This window comes from Salmo salar, chromosome ssa03 (assembly GCF_905237065.1).
Source record: "Salmo salar chromosome ssa03, Ssal_v3.1, whole genome shotgun sequence".
In the NCBI taxonomy this organism is placed as follows: Eukaryota; Metazoa; Chordata; class Actinopteri; order Salmoniformes; family Salmonidae; genus Salmo; species Salmo salar.
This window is the reverse complement of record NC_059444.1, coordinates 92,828,130-92,844,394: the sequence shown is the minus strand read 5'-3', so window position 1 is coordinate 92,844,394 and position 16,265 is coordinate 92,828,130. Positions and strand designations below refer to the sequence as shown.

The window sequence follows — 16,265 nt, the reverse complement described above, 5'->3', positions numbered from 1 at the left end:
CTCCCTGTACCAAAAGAGGCCAACGTCATGACAACAGTCAGTCACTGATCACTAGCTTTGTTCTGAACAGGCAGTCACTGATCACTAGCTTTGTTCTGAACAGGCGGCCACTGATCACTAGCTTTGTTCTGAACAGGCGGCCACTGATCACTAGCTTTGTTCTGAACAGTCAGCCACTGATCACTAGCTTTGTTCTGAACAGTCAGTCACTGATCACTAGCTTTGTTCTGAACAGTCAGCCACTGATCACTAGCTTTGTTCTGAACAGTCAGTCACTGATCACTAGCTTTGTTCTGAACAGTCAGCCACTGATCACTAGCTTTGTTCTGAACAGTCAGTCACTGATCACTAGCTTTGTTCTGAACAGTCGGCCACTGATCACTAGCTTTGTTCTGAACAGGCGGCCACTGATCACTAGCTTTGTTCTGATCAGTCGGCCACTGATCACTAGCTTTGTTCTGAACAGTCAGTCACTGATCACTAGCTTTGTTCTGAACAGTCGGCCACTGATCACTAGCTTTGTTCTGAACAGGCAGTCACTGATCACTACCTTTGTTCTGAACAGGCGGCCACTGATCACTAGCTTTGTTCTGAACAGGCGGCCACTGATCACTAGCTTTGTTCTGAACAGTCGGCCACTGATCACTAGCTTTGTTCTGAACAGTTCTGAACAGTCACTGATCACTAGCTTTGTTCTGAACAGTCGGCCACTGATCACTAGCTTTGTTCTGAACAGGCGGTCACTGATCACTAACTTTGTTCTGAACAGGCGGTCACTGATCACTAGCTTTGTTCTGAACAGTCAGTCACTGATCACTAGCTTTGTTCTGAACAGTCAGTCACTGATCACTAGCTTTGTTCTGAACAGTCAGTCACTGATCACTAGCTTTGTTCTGAACAGTTCTGAACAGTCACTGATCACTAGCTTTGTTCTGAACAGTCGGCCACTGATCACTAGCTTTGTTCTGAACAGTCGGTCACTGATCACTAGCTTTGTTCTGAACAGGCTGTCACTGATCACTAGCTTTGTTCTGAACAGTCGGTCACTGATCACTAGCTTTGTTCTGAACAGTCGGTCACTGATCACTAGCTTTGTTCTGAACAGGCTGTCACTGATCACTAGCTTTGTTCTGAACAGGCGGCCACTGATCACTAGCTTTGTTCTGAACAGGCTGTCACTGATCACTAGCTTTGTTCTGAACAGTCGGTCACTGATCACTAGCTTTGTTCTGAACAGTCGGTCACTGATCACTAGCTTTGTTCTGAACAGGCTGTCACTGATCACTAGCTTTGTTCTGAACAGGCGGCCACTGATCACTAGCTTTGTTCTGAACAGGCGGCCACTGATCACTAGCTTTGTTCTGAACAGTCAGCCACTGATCACTAGCTTTGTTCTGAACAGGCGGCCACTGATCACTAGCTTTGTTCTGAACAGGCGGTCACTGATCACTAACTTTGTTCTGAACAGGCGGTCACTGATCACTAGCTTTGTTCTGAACAGTCAGTCACTGATCACTAGCTTTGTTCTGAACAGTCAGCCACTGATCACTAGCTTTGTTCTGAACAGTCAGTCACTGATCACTAGCTTTGTTCTGAACAGGCGGCCACTGATCACTAGCTTTGTTCTGAACAGGCGGCCACTGATCACTAGCTTTGTTCTGAACAGTCGGCCACTGATCACTAGCTTTGTTCTGAACAGTCAGTCACTGATCACTAGCTTTGTTCTGAACAGGCGGCCACTGATCACTAGCTTTGTTCTGAACAGTCGGCCACTGATCACTAGCTTTGTTCTGAACAGTCAGTCACTGATCACTAGCTTTGTTCTGAACAGTCAGTCACTGATCACTAGCTTTGTTCTGAACAGTCGGCCACTGATCACTAGCTTTGTTCTGAACAGTCAGTCACTGATCACTAGCTTTGTTCTGAACAGTCGGCCACTGATCACTAGCTTTGTTCTGAACAGTCAGTCACTGATCACTAGCTTTGTTCTGAACAGGCGGCCACTGATCACTAGCTTTGTTCTGAACAGTCAGTCACTGATCACTAGCTTTGTTCTGAACAGGCGGCCACTGATCACTAGCTTTGTTCTGAGAACAAATTGTCCTTTTCCTATGTGGAGCAGGTCGGGGAGCTGGTCGCGGAGCTGAAGGAGAGCTTTATGAAACACTGTTTTATTTTCAACCAACAGTCTCCCCGGGACGACGACCTGAAGGTTCTGGGGAGAGACCATAACTCCCAGCATGCTTTGCAGACTGTAGCAGAGGCTCGGCGGCTCTTCCCGGGTAGGGTGTCGGTCGACGTCATGTTCGGACGTCCTGGTCAGAGTGTTGCATCCTGGGAGTTGGAATTGGATGAGCTGCTGTCGGTGTGTGATGACCATGTCTCCCTGTACCAGCTGACCCTGGAGAGAGGCATGTCTTTTCTTACTGACACCGAGAGTTTTTGTACGTGGGTATTTAGAAGTTGAATTGACAGGTACAGATGAGAAAATGAGATGGGGAGATGGAGGAGAGGACTACAGGAGAGACAGTAACAGGAACACCACCACTACACCGCCCCCAGCAGACTGAGTTTGCAGATATTTTGAAGGTTTTACTTGCAGTGACTGTGATATGTGGTTGTTTTTACTTACTGTAGTTGAATTAGTAGCTGTAGTGATTGACAGGTAATACATTTACATTTACATTTAAGTCATTTAGCAGACGCTCTTATCCAGAGCGACTTACAAAATGGTGCATTCACCTTATGATATCCAGTGGAACAACCACTTTACAATAGTGCATCTAAATCTTTTAAGGGGGGGGGGGTTAGAAGGATTACTATTACTATTAATAGGTATCCAAATGAATATATGACCTGACTGTAAGTCACTCTGGATAAGAGATTCTGCTGCTAAATGACTCCAATGTAAACATGTCAACTGCAGGCACACAGCTCTTCAGACAGGTCCAGAAAGGCCAACTGAGCGTGCCCAGTGATGACATCACCGCTGTCATGTATGAATCAGCCAGGAGGATTCTTCAGAAGTGAGGCTATCTGCAGTATGAGGTGTCCAACTTTGCAAGAAATGTAAGTTCTACTCTCTTTCTCTCTGTGTGTGTGTGTGTCCTTGTGTCTGTCCTACCACTGTGCTATAGTAGAAATACCTTTAGTAGAAAACCCTGCAGTAGAAACCCTGCAGTAGAAAACCCTGCAGTAGAAACCCTGCAGTAGAAACCCTGCAGTAGAAAACCCTGCAGTAGAAACCCTGCAGTAGAAATACCTTTAGTAGAAAACCCTGCAGTAGAAATACCTTTAGTAGAAAACCCTGCAGTATAAATACCTTTAGTAGAAACCCTGCAATAGAAATACCTTTAGTAGAATACCCTGCAGTAGAAATACCTTTAGTAGAAACCCTGCAGTAGAAATACCTTTAGTAGAAAACCCTGCAGTAGAAATACCTTTAGTAGAAAACCCTGCAGTAGAAATACCTTTAGTAGAAAACCCTGCAGTAGAAATACCTTTAGTAGAAAACCCTGCAGTAGAAATACCAGGCTGTTCTCTGTGCTGTATTGGTTGTCATAACTATTGAATATGAATATTACCTGCTACAGTCAGCACACATCTGTAATATACCTTGTGTATTTTCTGTTTGTTTTGAAGGGTGCCATCAGCCAACACAATATGAGCTACTGGAAGGCCAGTCAGTACCTTGGAGTGGGCCCAGGTGAGTTAATAGTGCTTTATGAATGCTCTATAACACCTTTATGAATGCTCTATAAAGACTTTATGAATGCTTTATAACACCTTTATGAATGCTCAATAAAGACTTTATGAATGCTTTATAACACCTTTATGAATGCTTTATAAAGACTTTATGAATGCTCTATAACACCTTTATGATTGCTCTATAACACCTTTATGAATGCTAATACCTTTATGAATGATCTATAACACTGTTATGAATGCTCTATAAAGACGTTATGAATGCTCTATAACACTGTTATGAATGCTCTATAAAGCCTTTATCTGTGGTTGTTTATTTGAAGTGGGACTCTTCTGTCTGCCAGGTGCCCATGGTCGCTTCGTCCCCCATGGAGAGGGGGATGTGTGTCGAGAGGCCCGCACCCAGACTCTGGAGCCTGATGTCTGGTTGAGAGAGGTGCAGCAGAGGGGTCACGGGACTCGACGCAGGATACCCCTCACCCACCTGGGACTGTGAGTCAACTACTTTCCGCTTCAGGCTGTTTACCTGCAGAGTTCACACCGTGCTGCTCATTAAAGGGATAATCCACTCCAGAATGAAACTCCTGTCAATTTGTTAATAATCTATGATCTCTGAGTGGGTAAGATAACTATTTTCACCATGATTTGACTTCTAAGTGGTCCGTCTGTGCAAACAGAAAATCGTGTCGTGCCACGTCATCGCGATAAGCTTCTCGTCACTAGATTGGGAATAACAAACTATCACACTTCATGACGCTTAAAAAATCAGTAAGTGCACTCTCAATATCAGCCAATAGAGGGCATAGACAGACTGGTTGACTGAGTCAGCTGATCTACTGTCTGCTCTTCAGACTGTTCACCTGCAGAGTTCATACGGTGCTGCACATTAATGACCTACTTCTAATAATACTGTTCACCTGCAGAGTTCATACGGTGCTGCACATTAATGACCTACTTCTAATAATACTGTTCACCTGCAGAGTTCATACGGTGCTGCACATTAATGACCTACTTCTAATAATACTGTTGACCTGCAGAGTTCATACGGTGCTGCACATTAATGACCTACTTCTAATAATACTGTTCACCTGCAGAGCTCATACGGTGCTGCACATTAATGACCTACTTCTAATAATACTGTTCACCTGCAGAGCTCATACGGTGCTGCACATTAATGACCTACTTCTAATAATACTGTTCACCTGCAGAGTTCATACGGTGCTGCACATTAATGACCTACTTCTAATAATACTGTTCACCTGCAGAGTTCATACGGTGCTGCACATTAATGACCTACTTCTAATAATACTGTTCACCTGCAGAGTTCATACGGTGCTGCACATTAATGACCTACTTCTAATAATACTGTTCACCTGCAGAGTTCATACGGTGCTGCACATTAATGACCTACTTCTAATAATACTGTTCACCTGCAGAGTTCATACGGTGCTGCACATTAATGACCTACTTCTAATAATACTGTTCACCTGCAGAGTTCATACGGTGCTGCACATTAATGACCTACTTCTAATAATACTGTTCACCTGCAGAGTTCATACGGTGCTGCACATTAATGACCTAATTCTAATAATACTGTTCACCTGCAGAGTTCATACGGTGCTGCACATTAATGACCTACTTCTAATAATACTGTTCACCTGCAGAGTTCATACGGTGCTGCACATTAATGACCTACTTCTAATAATACTGTTCACCTGCAGAGTTCATACGGTGCTGCACATTAATGACCTAATTTTAATAATACTGTTCACCTGCAGAGTTCATACGGTGCTGTACATTAATGACCTACTTCTAATAATACTGTTCACCTGCAGAGTTCATACGGTGCTGCACATTAATGACCTACTTCTAATAATACTGTTGACCTGCAGAGTTCATACGGTGCTGCACATTAATGACCTACTTCTAATAATACTGTTCACCTGCAGAGTTCATACGGTGCTGCACATTAATGACCTACTTCTAATAATACTGTTCACCTGCAGAGTTCATACGGTGCTGCACATTAATGACCTACTTCTAATAATACTGTTCACCTGCAGAGTTCATACGGTGCTGCACATTAATGACCTACTTCTAATAATACTGTTCACCTGCAGAGTTCATACGGTGCTGCACATTAATGACCTACTTCTAATAATACTGTTGACCTGCAGAGTTCATACGGTGCTGCACATTAATGACCTACTTCTAATAATACTGTTCACCTGCAGAGTTCATACGGTGCTGCACATTAATGACCTACTTCTAATAATACTGTTCACCTGCAGAGTTCATACGGTGCTGCACATTAATGACCTACTTCTAATAATACTGTTCACCTGCAGAGTTCATACGGTGCTGCACATTAATGACCTACTTCTAATAATACTGTTCACCTGCAGAGTTCATACGGTGCTGCACATTAATGACCTACTTCTAATAATACTGTTCACCTGCAGAGTTCATACGGTGCTGCACATTAATGACCTACTTCTAATAATACTGTTCACCTGCAGAGTTCATACGGTGCTGCACATTAATGACCTACTTCTAATAATACTGTTCACCTGCAGAGTTCATACGGTGCTGCACATTAATGACCTAATTCTAATAATACTGTTCACCTGCAGAGTTCATACGGTGCTGCACATTAATGACCTACTTCTAATAATACTGTTCACCTGCAGAGTTCATACGGTGCTGCACATTAATGACCTACTTCTAATAATACTGTTCACCTGCAGAGTTCATACGGTGCTGCACATTAATGACCTACTTCTAATAATACTGTTCACCTGCAGAGTTCATACGGTGCTGCACATTAATGACCTAATTCTAATAATACTGTTCACCTGCAGAGTTCATACGGTGCTGCACATTAATGACCTAATTCTAATAATACTGTTCACCTGCAGAGTTCATACGGTGCTGCACATTAATGACCTACTTCTAATAATACTGTTCACCTGCAGAGTTCATACGGTGCTGCACATTAATGACCTACTTCTAATAATACTGTTCACCTGCAGAGTTCATACGGTGCTGCACATTAATGACCTAATTCTAATAATACTGTTCACCTGCAGAGTTCATACGGTGCTGCACATTAATGACCTACTTCTAATAATACTGTTCACCTGCAGAGTTCATACGGTGCTGCACATTAATGACCTACTTCTAATAATACTGTTGACCTGCAGAGTTCATACGGTGCTGCACATTAATGACCTACTTCTAATAATACTGTTGACCTGCAGAGTTCATACGGTGCTGCACATTAACGACCTACTTCTAATAATACTGTTCACCTGCAGAGTTCATACGGTGCTGCACATTAACGACCTACTTCTAATAATACTGTTGACCTGCAGAGTTCATACGGTGCTGCACATTAACGACCTACTTCTAATAATACTGTTCACCTGCAGAGTTCATACGGTGCTGCACATTAATGACCTACTTCTAATAATACTGTTCACCTGCAGAGTTCATACGGTGCTGCACATTAATGACCTAATTCTAATAATACTGTTCACCTGCAGAGTTCATACGGTGCTGCACATTAATGACCTACTTCTAATAATACTGTTCACCTGCAGAGTTCATACGGTGCTGCACATTAATGACCTACTTCTAATAATACTGTTCACCTGCAGAGTTCATACGGTGCTGCACATTAATGACCTACTTCTAATAATACTGTTCACCTGCAGAGTTCATACGGTGCTGCACATTAATGACCTACTTCTAATAATACTGTTCACCTGCAGAGTTCATACGGTGCTGCACATTAATGACCTACTTCTAATAATACTCCAGACTCACTCATAACATGGGATTCTATTCAAGGGTTGTATTTGTACATCAAGCGCTCACGCTACAGAAACAGGAAATGCTGACCTATGGGCCATTCTGACTCAGACAAGGCTTCCTTTCTCACAGCATGGCAGATGATATACTGTAGCAACTTGTTAACTTTGTTCAACTGATTGGAGGAAGTGTTGGTCATGGGACTGCGTTTGGTTGACGGCATCACTCACCAGGTAATCTCAGTTAACCCAGAATACTGACGGCATCACTCACCAGGTAATCTCAGTTAACCCAGAATACTGACGGCATCACTCACCAGGTAATCTCAGTTAACCCAGAATACTGACGGCATCACTCACCAGGTAATCTCGGTTAACCCAGAATACTGACGGCATCACCCACCAGGTAATCTCGGTTAACCCAGAATACTGACGACATCACTCACCAGGTAATCTCGTTTAACCCAGAATACTGACGGCATCACTCACCAGGTAATCTCGGTTAACCCAGAATACTGACGACATCACTCACCAGGTAATCTCGGTTAACCCAGAATACTGACGACATCACTCACCAGGTAATCTCGTTTAACCCAGAATACTGACGACATCACTCACCAGGTAATCTCGGTTAACCCAGAATACTGACGACATCACTCACCAGGTAATATCGGTTAACCCAGAACCAAAGTCTCACATCATTTGGTCAGATTATGTTTATATAGTCTGTCCACATACTATACAGTGTGTGTATATATATATATATATATATATATATATATATATATATATATATATATATATATATATATATATACACAGTATATGCTATAGCAAGAGGAGGTTTCAGTTGTTTCTAGATTCATTGTTTGCATCAATAGGGGCCATCAGTGATAAAAGCATTTTTTAACCTGATGTTGTGTTCAGTATTTATACGTTCCACACCGTTTTTTCTGGTTCACCTTTCTTTCTGTCTTTATGTCTCTGGTTCACCTTACTTCCTGTCTACATCTGTCTTTATGTCTCTGGTTCACCTTACTTCCTGTCTACATCTGTCTTTATGTCTCTGGTTCACCTTACTTCCTGTCTACATCTGTCTTTATGTCTCTGGTTCACCTTACTTCATGTCTACATCTGTCTTTATGTCTCTGGTTCACCTTACTTCCTGTCTACATCTGTCTTTATGTCTCTGGTTCACCTTACTTCCTGTCTACATCTGTCTTTATGTCTCTGGTTCACCTTACTTCCTGTCTACATCTGTCTTTATGTCTCTGGTTCACCTTACTTCATGTCTACATCTGTCTTTATGTCTCTGGTTCACCTTTCTTTCTACCTACATCTGTCTTTATGTCTCTGATTCATGCTATTTCTGTGGCAGCATTGGCAGTTGTTCAGTCCCAGGGCAGATCTACACCAGATTCTCAGCTCATCCTCTGAAGTACAAGACCTTCAACAGACAGGTCTTCTAATCCTGGATGACAGGTAACCCAGACCTTCAACAGACAGGTCTTCTAATCCTGGATGACAGGTAACCCAGACCTTCAACAGACAGGCCTTCTAATCCTGGATGACAGGTAACCCAGACCTTCAACAGACAGGTCTTCTAATCCTGGATGACAGGTAACCCAGACCTTCAACAGACAGGCCTTCTAATCCTGGATGACAGGTAACCCAGACCTTCAACAGACAGGTCTTCTAATCCTGGATGACAGGTAACCCAGACCTTCAACAGACAGGCCTTCTAATCCTGGATGACAGGTAACCCAGACCTTCAACAGACAGGTCTTCTAATCCTGGATGACAGGTAACCCAGACCTTCAACAGACAGGCCTTCTAATCCTGGATGACAGGTAACCCAGACCTTCAACAGACAGGCCTTCTAATCCTGGATGACAGGTAACCCAGACCTTCAACAGACAGGCCTTCTAATCCTGGATGACAGGTAACCCAGACCTTCAACAGACGGTCTTCTAATCCTGGATGACAGGTAACCCAGACCTTCAACAGACAGGCCTTCTAATCCTGGATGACAGGTAACCCAGACCTTCAACAGACAGGCCTTCTAATCCTGGATGACAGGTAACCCAGACCTTCAACAGACGGTCTTCTAATCCTGGATGACAGGTAACCCAGACCTTCAGCAGACAGGCCTTCTAATCCTGGATGACAGGTAACCCAGACCTTCAACAGACGGTCTTCTAATCCTGGATGACAGGTAACCCAGACCTTCAACAGACGGTCTTCTAATCCTGGATGACAGGTAACCCAGACCTTCAACAGACGGTCTTCTAATCCTGGATGACAGGTAACCCAGACCTTCAACAGACAGGCCTTCTAATCCTGGATGACAGGTAACCCAGACCTTCAACAGACAGGCCTTCTAATCCTGGATGACAGGTAACCCAGACCTTCAACAGACAGGCCTTCTAATCCTGGATGACAGGTAACCCAGACCTTCAACAGACAGGCCTTCTAATCCTGGATGACAGGTAACCCAGACCTTCAACAGACAGGCCTTCTAATCCTGGATGACAGGTAACCCAGACCTTCAACAGACGGTCTTCTAATCCTGGATGACAGGTAACCCAGACCTTCAACAGACAGGCCTTCTAATCCTGGATGACAGGTAACCCAGACCTTCAACAGACAGGCCTTCTAATCCTGGATGACAGGTAACCCAGACCTTCAACAGACGGTCTTCTAATCCTGGATGACAGGTAACCCAGACCTTCAGCAGACAGGCCTTCTAATCCTGGATGACAGGTAACCCAGACCTTCAACAGACGGTCTTCTAATCCTGGATGACAGGTAACCCAGACCTTCAACAGACGGTCTTCTAATCCTGGATGACAGGTAACCCAGACCTTCAACAGACGGTCTTCTAATCCTGGATGACAGGTAACCCAGACCTTCAACAGACAGGCCTTCTAATCCTGGATGACAGGTAACCCAGACCTTCAACAGACAGGCCTTCTAATCCTGGATGACAGGTAACCCAGACCTTCAACAGACAGGCCTTCTAATCCTGGATGACAGGTAACCCAGACCTTCAACAGACAGGCCTTCTAATCCTGGATGACAGGTAACCCAGACCTTCAACAGACAGGTCTTCTAATCCTGGATGACAGGTAACCCAGACCTTCAACAGACAGGCCTTCTAATCCTGGATGACAGGTAACCCAGACCTTCAACAGACAGGTCTTCTAATCCTGGATGACAGGTAACCCAGACCTTCAACAGACGGTCTTCTAATCCTGGATGACAGGTAACCCAGACCTTCAACAGACGGTCTTCTAATCCTGGATGACAGGTAACCCAGACCTTCAACAGACAGGCCTTCTAATCCTGGATGACAGGTAACCCAGACCTTCAACAGACAGGCGTTCTAATCCTGGATGACAGGTAACCCAGACCTTCAACAGACAGGTCTTCTAATCCTGGATGACAGGTAACCCAGACCTTCAACAGACGGTCTTCTAATCCTGGATGACAGGTAACCCAGACCTTCAACAGACAGGCCTTCTAATCCTGGATGACAGGTAACCCAGACCTTCAACAGACAGGCCTTCTAATCCTGGATGACAGGTAACCCAGACCTTCAACAGACAGGCCTTCTAATCCTGGATGACAGGTAACCCAGACCTTCAACAGACAGGTCTTCTAATCCTGGATGACAGGTAACCCAGACCTTCAACAGACAGGTCTTCTAATCCTGGATGACAGGTAACCCAGACCTTCAACAGACAGGCCTTCTAATCCTGGATGACAGGTAACCCAGACCTTCAACAGACAGGCCTTCTAATCCTGGATGACAGGTAACCCAGACCTTCAACAGACAGGCCTTCTAATCCTGGATGACAGGTAACCCAGACCTTCAACAGACGGTCTTCTAATCCTGGATGACAGGTAACCCAGACCTTCAACAGACAGGCCTTCTAATCCTGGATGACAGGTAACCCAGACCTTCAACAGACAGGTCTTCTAATCCTGGATGACAGGTAACCCAGACCTTCAACAGACAGGTCTTCTAATCCTGGATGACAGGTAACCCAGACCTTCAACAGACAGGCCTTCTAATCCTGGATGACAGGTAACCCAGACCTTCAACAGACAGGTCTTCTAATCCTGGATGACAGGTAACCCAGACCTTCAACAGACAGGTCTTCTAAGCCTTATAACTTGTGGTTTGTTTAAAGTGGGACCCAGTAGTTGTATCTCCATGTCTGTATGAGTCTATTTGAATCAGCTGTGTAGTGGTAGGGGCAAAAACCAAAACGTGCACCCCTTGGGGTCCCCGGGACTGAGTTTGGGAAACACTGACAACCCCTTTTGTCTTGTGTGTAGGGGTCTGCGGTGCTCGTGGCAGGGCCTGGCCTTACTGGACAGCATGTTACCCACTCTGCTGCTGCTGCTGGAGGCTTACACCCAGGGTCTCCAGGAGCAGCAGGCCAGGGGGCCACCATAGGAGACCAGAGAGATGGAGGACAGAGGGTCTCCAAGCCTGGCTGACAGACAGGGGAGACTGACCCGGAGACTGACCCGGAGACTGACCCGGAGACTGACCCGGCAGCCACTATGAACTGTAGATATTGGTCAAATCTACCATCTACACTGATGAAGTAGATCAGCTGCAGTAAGATAACACTAAACTGTAGGCACCATGTTCTGATCAGTGACAGGTTAGATGGGCCTGAGATGCTGATAAAGCTCTGTACAGGATATTTACAGTTGAACAGGATGCTGTTGGGACTCAGGAAAGGTTCTCCACACCATGTCCTCTATGAACAAATCATTCTCTACCCCTTCAATGTAGTAGAGGTAATCACACACACACACACACACACACACACACACACGAGCACACACACACACACACGACAAGCAGTTACCAAAAGCAGCAGTTAAATAGGTTGTTTATGAAGGTTAGCGTGCCACGGACTCCAGTTTCTCCACGCTTATCTAGTTATCTGTCATCAGAGCTGTAGTGAACCACTGTTATTGTCAAGGTCCCTCTAAAGGAGCTCTGCATCCCCATCATCATAGTGCGAGAAGATGTAGCGTGAGCAGGGGGCTGGATCACCTGGCAGAGACAGAGAGTGTGTGTTTGGGCAGAGTGACGTGGTCGTGGTCCCTGTATCTGGCCCAGGTGCAGAGCAGATCCCAGATTAGACAGACAGGCTTAAACCTTCTGTTTAAGCTGTGATGAAAGGCTGTGATGAAAGGCTTGGTCTGACAGGTACACAGCATGTTTAGGGCCCTTCTCTATACAGAGAAGGCCCTGTGTTGACCTGTATAGAGAAGGCCCTGTGTTGACCTGTATAGAGAAGGCCCTGTGTTGACCTGTATAGAGAAGGGCCCTGTGTTGACCTGTATAGAGAAGGGCCCTGTGTTGACCTGTATAGAGAAGGCCCTGTGTTGACCTGTATAGAGAAGGCCCTGTGTTGACCTGTATAGAGAAGGGCCCTGTGTTGACCTGTATAGAGAAGGCCCTGTGTTGACCTGTATAGAGAAGGCCCTGTGTTGACCTGTATAGAGAAGGCCCTGTGTTGACCTGTATAGAGAAGGCCCTGTGTTGACCTGTATAGAGAAGGCCCTGTGTTGACCTGTATAGAGAAGGGCCCTGTGTTGACCTGTATAGAGAAGGGCCCTGTGTTGACCTGTATAGAGAAGGCCCTGTGTTGACCTGTATAGAGAAGGCCCTGTGTTGACCTGTATAGAGAAGGGCCCTGTGTTGACCTGTATAGAGAAGGCCCTGTGTTGACCTGTATAGAGAAGGCCCTGTGTTGACCTGTATAGAGAAGGCCCTGTGTTGACCTGTATAGAGAAGGGCCCTGTGTTGACCTGTATAGAGAAGGGCCCTGTGTTGACCTGTATAGAGAAGGAGACACAAATGGCACTCTATTCCCTGTGTAGTGCGCTACATTTGACCCATAGGGTTCTGGTCTAAAGTAGTGCATTATGTAGGGAATAGAGTTCCATTTAGGAGACCTCCTTGGTGTCATGATAGGCCTATACTCGTGCTGCTCTGTTCTTCAGAAATATTTGGATGAATGATTAGCAGTAATGTGAGCAGATGTTTCCCAGTACTGACACTACTGGGTAATGTTCACCACTCCTACAACGTGCTGCTGAGGTTTTTTTGCATTTCAATAGTGGAGCATCTGCAGGTGCAGTCAAATTGGAGGCTGTTGACAAGGACCCAATGAATACAAATGAATCATTCATTGATGGACCTCTATGACCCAATATACCAGGCAGGTAGGATCATAGAATGATACATTCTATGGGAAGAATAGTGAAGACCCACACACAGCCTTTAATTGCCTACATAATTGATGAGTTTATTTCCAAAACACAATTTTTTTGTAAAAACATTTTTTAAAACCTTTTATTTAACTAAGCACGTTTTCACATTTGTGTTTTTTCATCAGAAATGTCTGTAAAATATTATTGTTATTATTCATAGATATTGTTCTTATTTTTTTATTAGTAGATTTTAGATGTGTATGAAAATGTTTGTTTTTTAGCGAAACACTACAGTTTAGCTGGAATGTTATGTTCCTATCCTGTATATTTGACTGTGATATGTGGTCGTCTCACCATATCTTAAGATTAATGCACTGGATAAGAGAATCTGCTAAATGACTACAATTAGAAATGTAAATGTTTTACATGCAGATCTCAAATTACTGTATTGAATAATTGTTTACCTTTTTTTAATTTGTCACGTATCATTTTTTCAGTTCTTAATAAAAAAAAAATTGTTGTTACGTTTGACTGTGTAAAACTGAACAGTTCTGCTTATTTCTCTGAGAGTGACGCAGATATATAGCATTTAGTAAAAAACATGATTATTTGTCTCTAAAATGAAACAAGTTATTTAAAAGTAAACACGTCTGTCATTGAACAGCCACGTGAGTGATTTAGATAGTGAAAAAACACACCAATCTCTTTCATCATTTATTTAAACTATAAAAGCTAATTTACCAACATTTCTGAAAATGGATATATAGCGTTTTGGAATGAAACTTCAATTACTACGTCACACATTGTTTGAGTGTTCAGATTTGTTATTTTGATAAACAGTCTGTTTATTTGTATTCGTTTTTTATAATTAAAGGAAATGTCACGTCCTGACCAGTAAAAGGGGTTATTTATTATTGTAGTTTGGTCAGGGCGTGGCAGGGGTGTGTTTGTTTTGTGTTATTGGGGTTTTTGGGTATTGTTCTATGTTTTGGTATTTCTATGTTTTTTTCTATGTTGTGTATTTCTTTGTGTTGGCCTGGTATGGCTCTCAATCAGGAACAGCTGTACATCGTTGTTGCTGATTGGGAGTCATACTTAGGTAGCCCTTTTTTCACCTGTCTTTTGTGGGAAGTTGTTTTTGCACTGCTATGGTTAGCCTGCAGAACTGTTTAGCTGTCGTTTTTTTTTTTTTTTTTTTCCCCCCCGTTTTCTTGTTTTTTGTGTAGTGTTCAATAAAAGTTAATATGAGCATTCACGTACCCGCTGCATTTTGGTCCAATCCTTACGACGGCCGTGACAGGAAATTCAATGTGGTGAATGTTTGCTTTAGACAAGGGCAGGACAGTAAGCTCTATCATAAAATACATTTATAGAATAAAGTTTTGGAATAATGTGTATTCTTCGTTGTACTCTCTCTCTCAATGTTTTCACATTCAGAATGAATGGTTTTGTCTACTTGCCCCTAAAAGGAATTATATGCAGTTTATTGTCTGTCACAAGGGAGACTTTCGTGTCTTTTTTGAAACCGCAGTGCTCACCGTTGTCGACATGGTAGCCAACAGTATTTAATGAGTTTCGTACCGGTTAATGTTTGATCATGTTTCCCTTGGAACTACTCCTGTATGAACTTACATGTTGGTACACCCTGTCCATGGTGCTGAAACAGAGAGAATGGATAATATCACATTAACAGTTCCCCATGGAAATACTGTAGGCCTGTTGCTTTCAATATCTGGTAATCAACTTAATAACCCTGGCATTTATAATTAAGTCGACCAATAAAAGGAATCTCACTTCCGTGCTGATACTATGGCTATGCGTAATTGTGTAATTTCTATGGTTAATTGAGCACGAATAATTCACGTCATTCAGAGCCTTTCATTGCAATAGAAAGCTCTGGACTGTGTGTTGGGGGGGGCACATTTCAGTCACTCGGAAATGCTCCACACTCAAAGCATTGCCTTGAGCTTTTAACAGAAAGGAGAGAACTGTCGTGCCCACTGGAGAGGTGTTCTAGAACATAGCACCCCTGCAGGCTTTTACCACCCACGTACTTTCCCTGTCAATCTGTCCAGAAATGGTCATCCTACGTATTTGATATGAAGCTTTGTAGCTCAGCTGATAGATCATGGCGCTTGCAACACCAGGCTAGTTGTTTCGATACCTGGGACCACCCACATGTAACATTTATGCACGCGTGAATGTAAGTCGCTTTGGATTCTATTTAAAGCGTCTGTTAAATGGAATATATATATATATATATATATATATATATATAACCAATGCCTATAAAGAGTACATTGTTTGATATCAATCACTTGTTTCAAATTGTCTTTGATGTTTTTTCTTCTCCCTACTAACTTAGTTGAATCTCACTCTGGGCGCCTGCTAAGTGTAAAATGATAGTCTCCCTAAAATATCACAACACACTCATATCAATATGATAATACATTTTTTATTATTTCACAGTACACAAAGAAAATCTAAATTTACATAGTTGGC

General features: G+C 43.4%; 1 pseudogene; it reads left to right on the top strand.

Annotated features, from left to right (window-relative positions):
• The window catches only part of LOC106568535 (radical S-adenosyl methionine domain-containing protein 1, mitochondrial-like), a 28,982-nt pseudogene extending 19,578 nt beyond the window's left edge, over positions 1 to 9,404 (top strand).
• Positions 9,405 to 16,265: the final 6,861 nt, after the last annotated feature.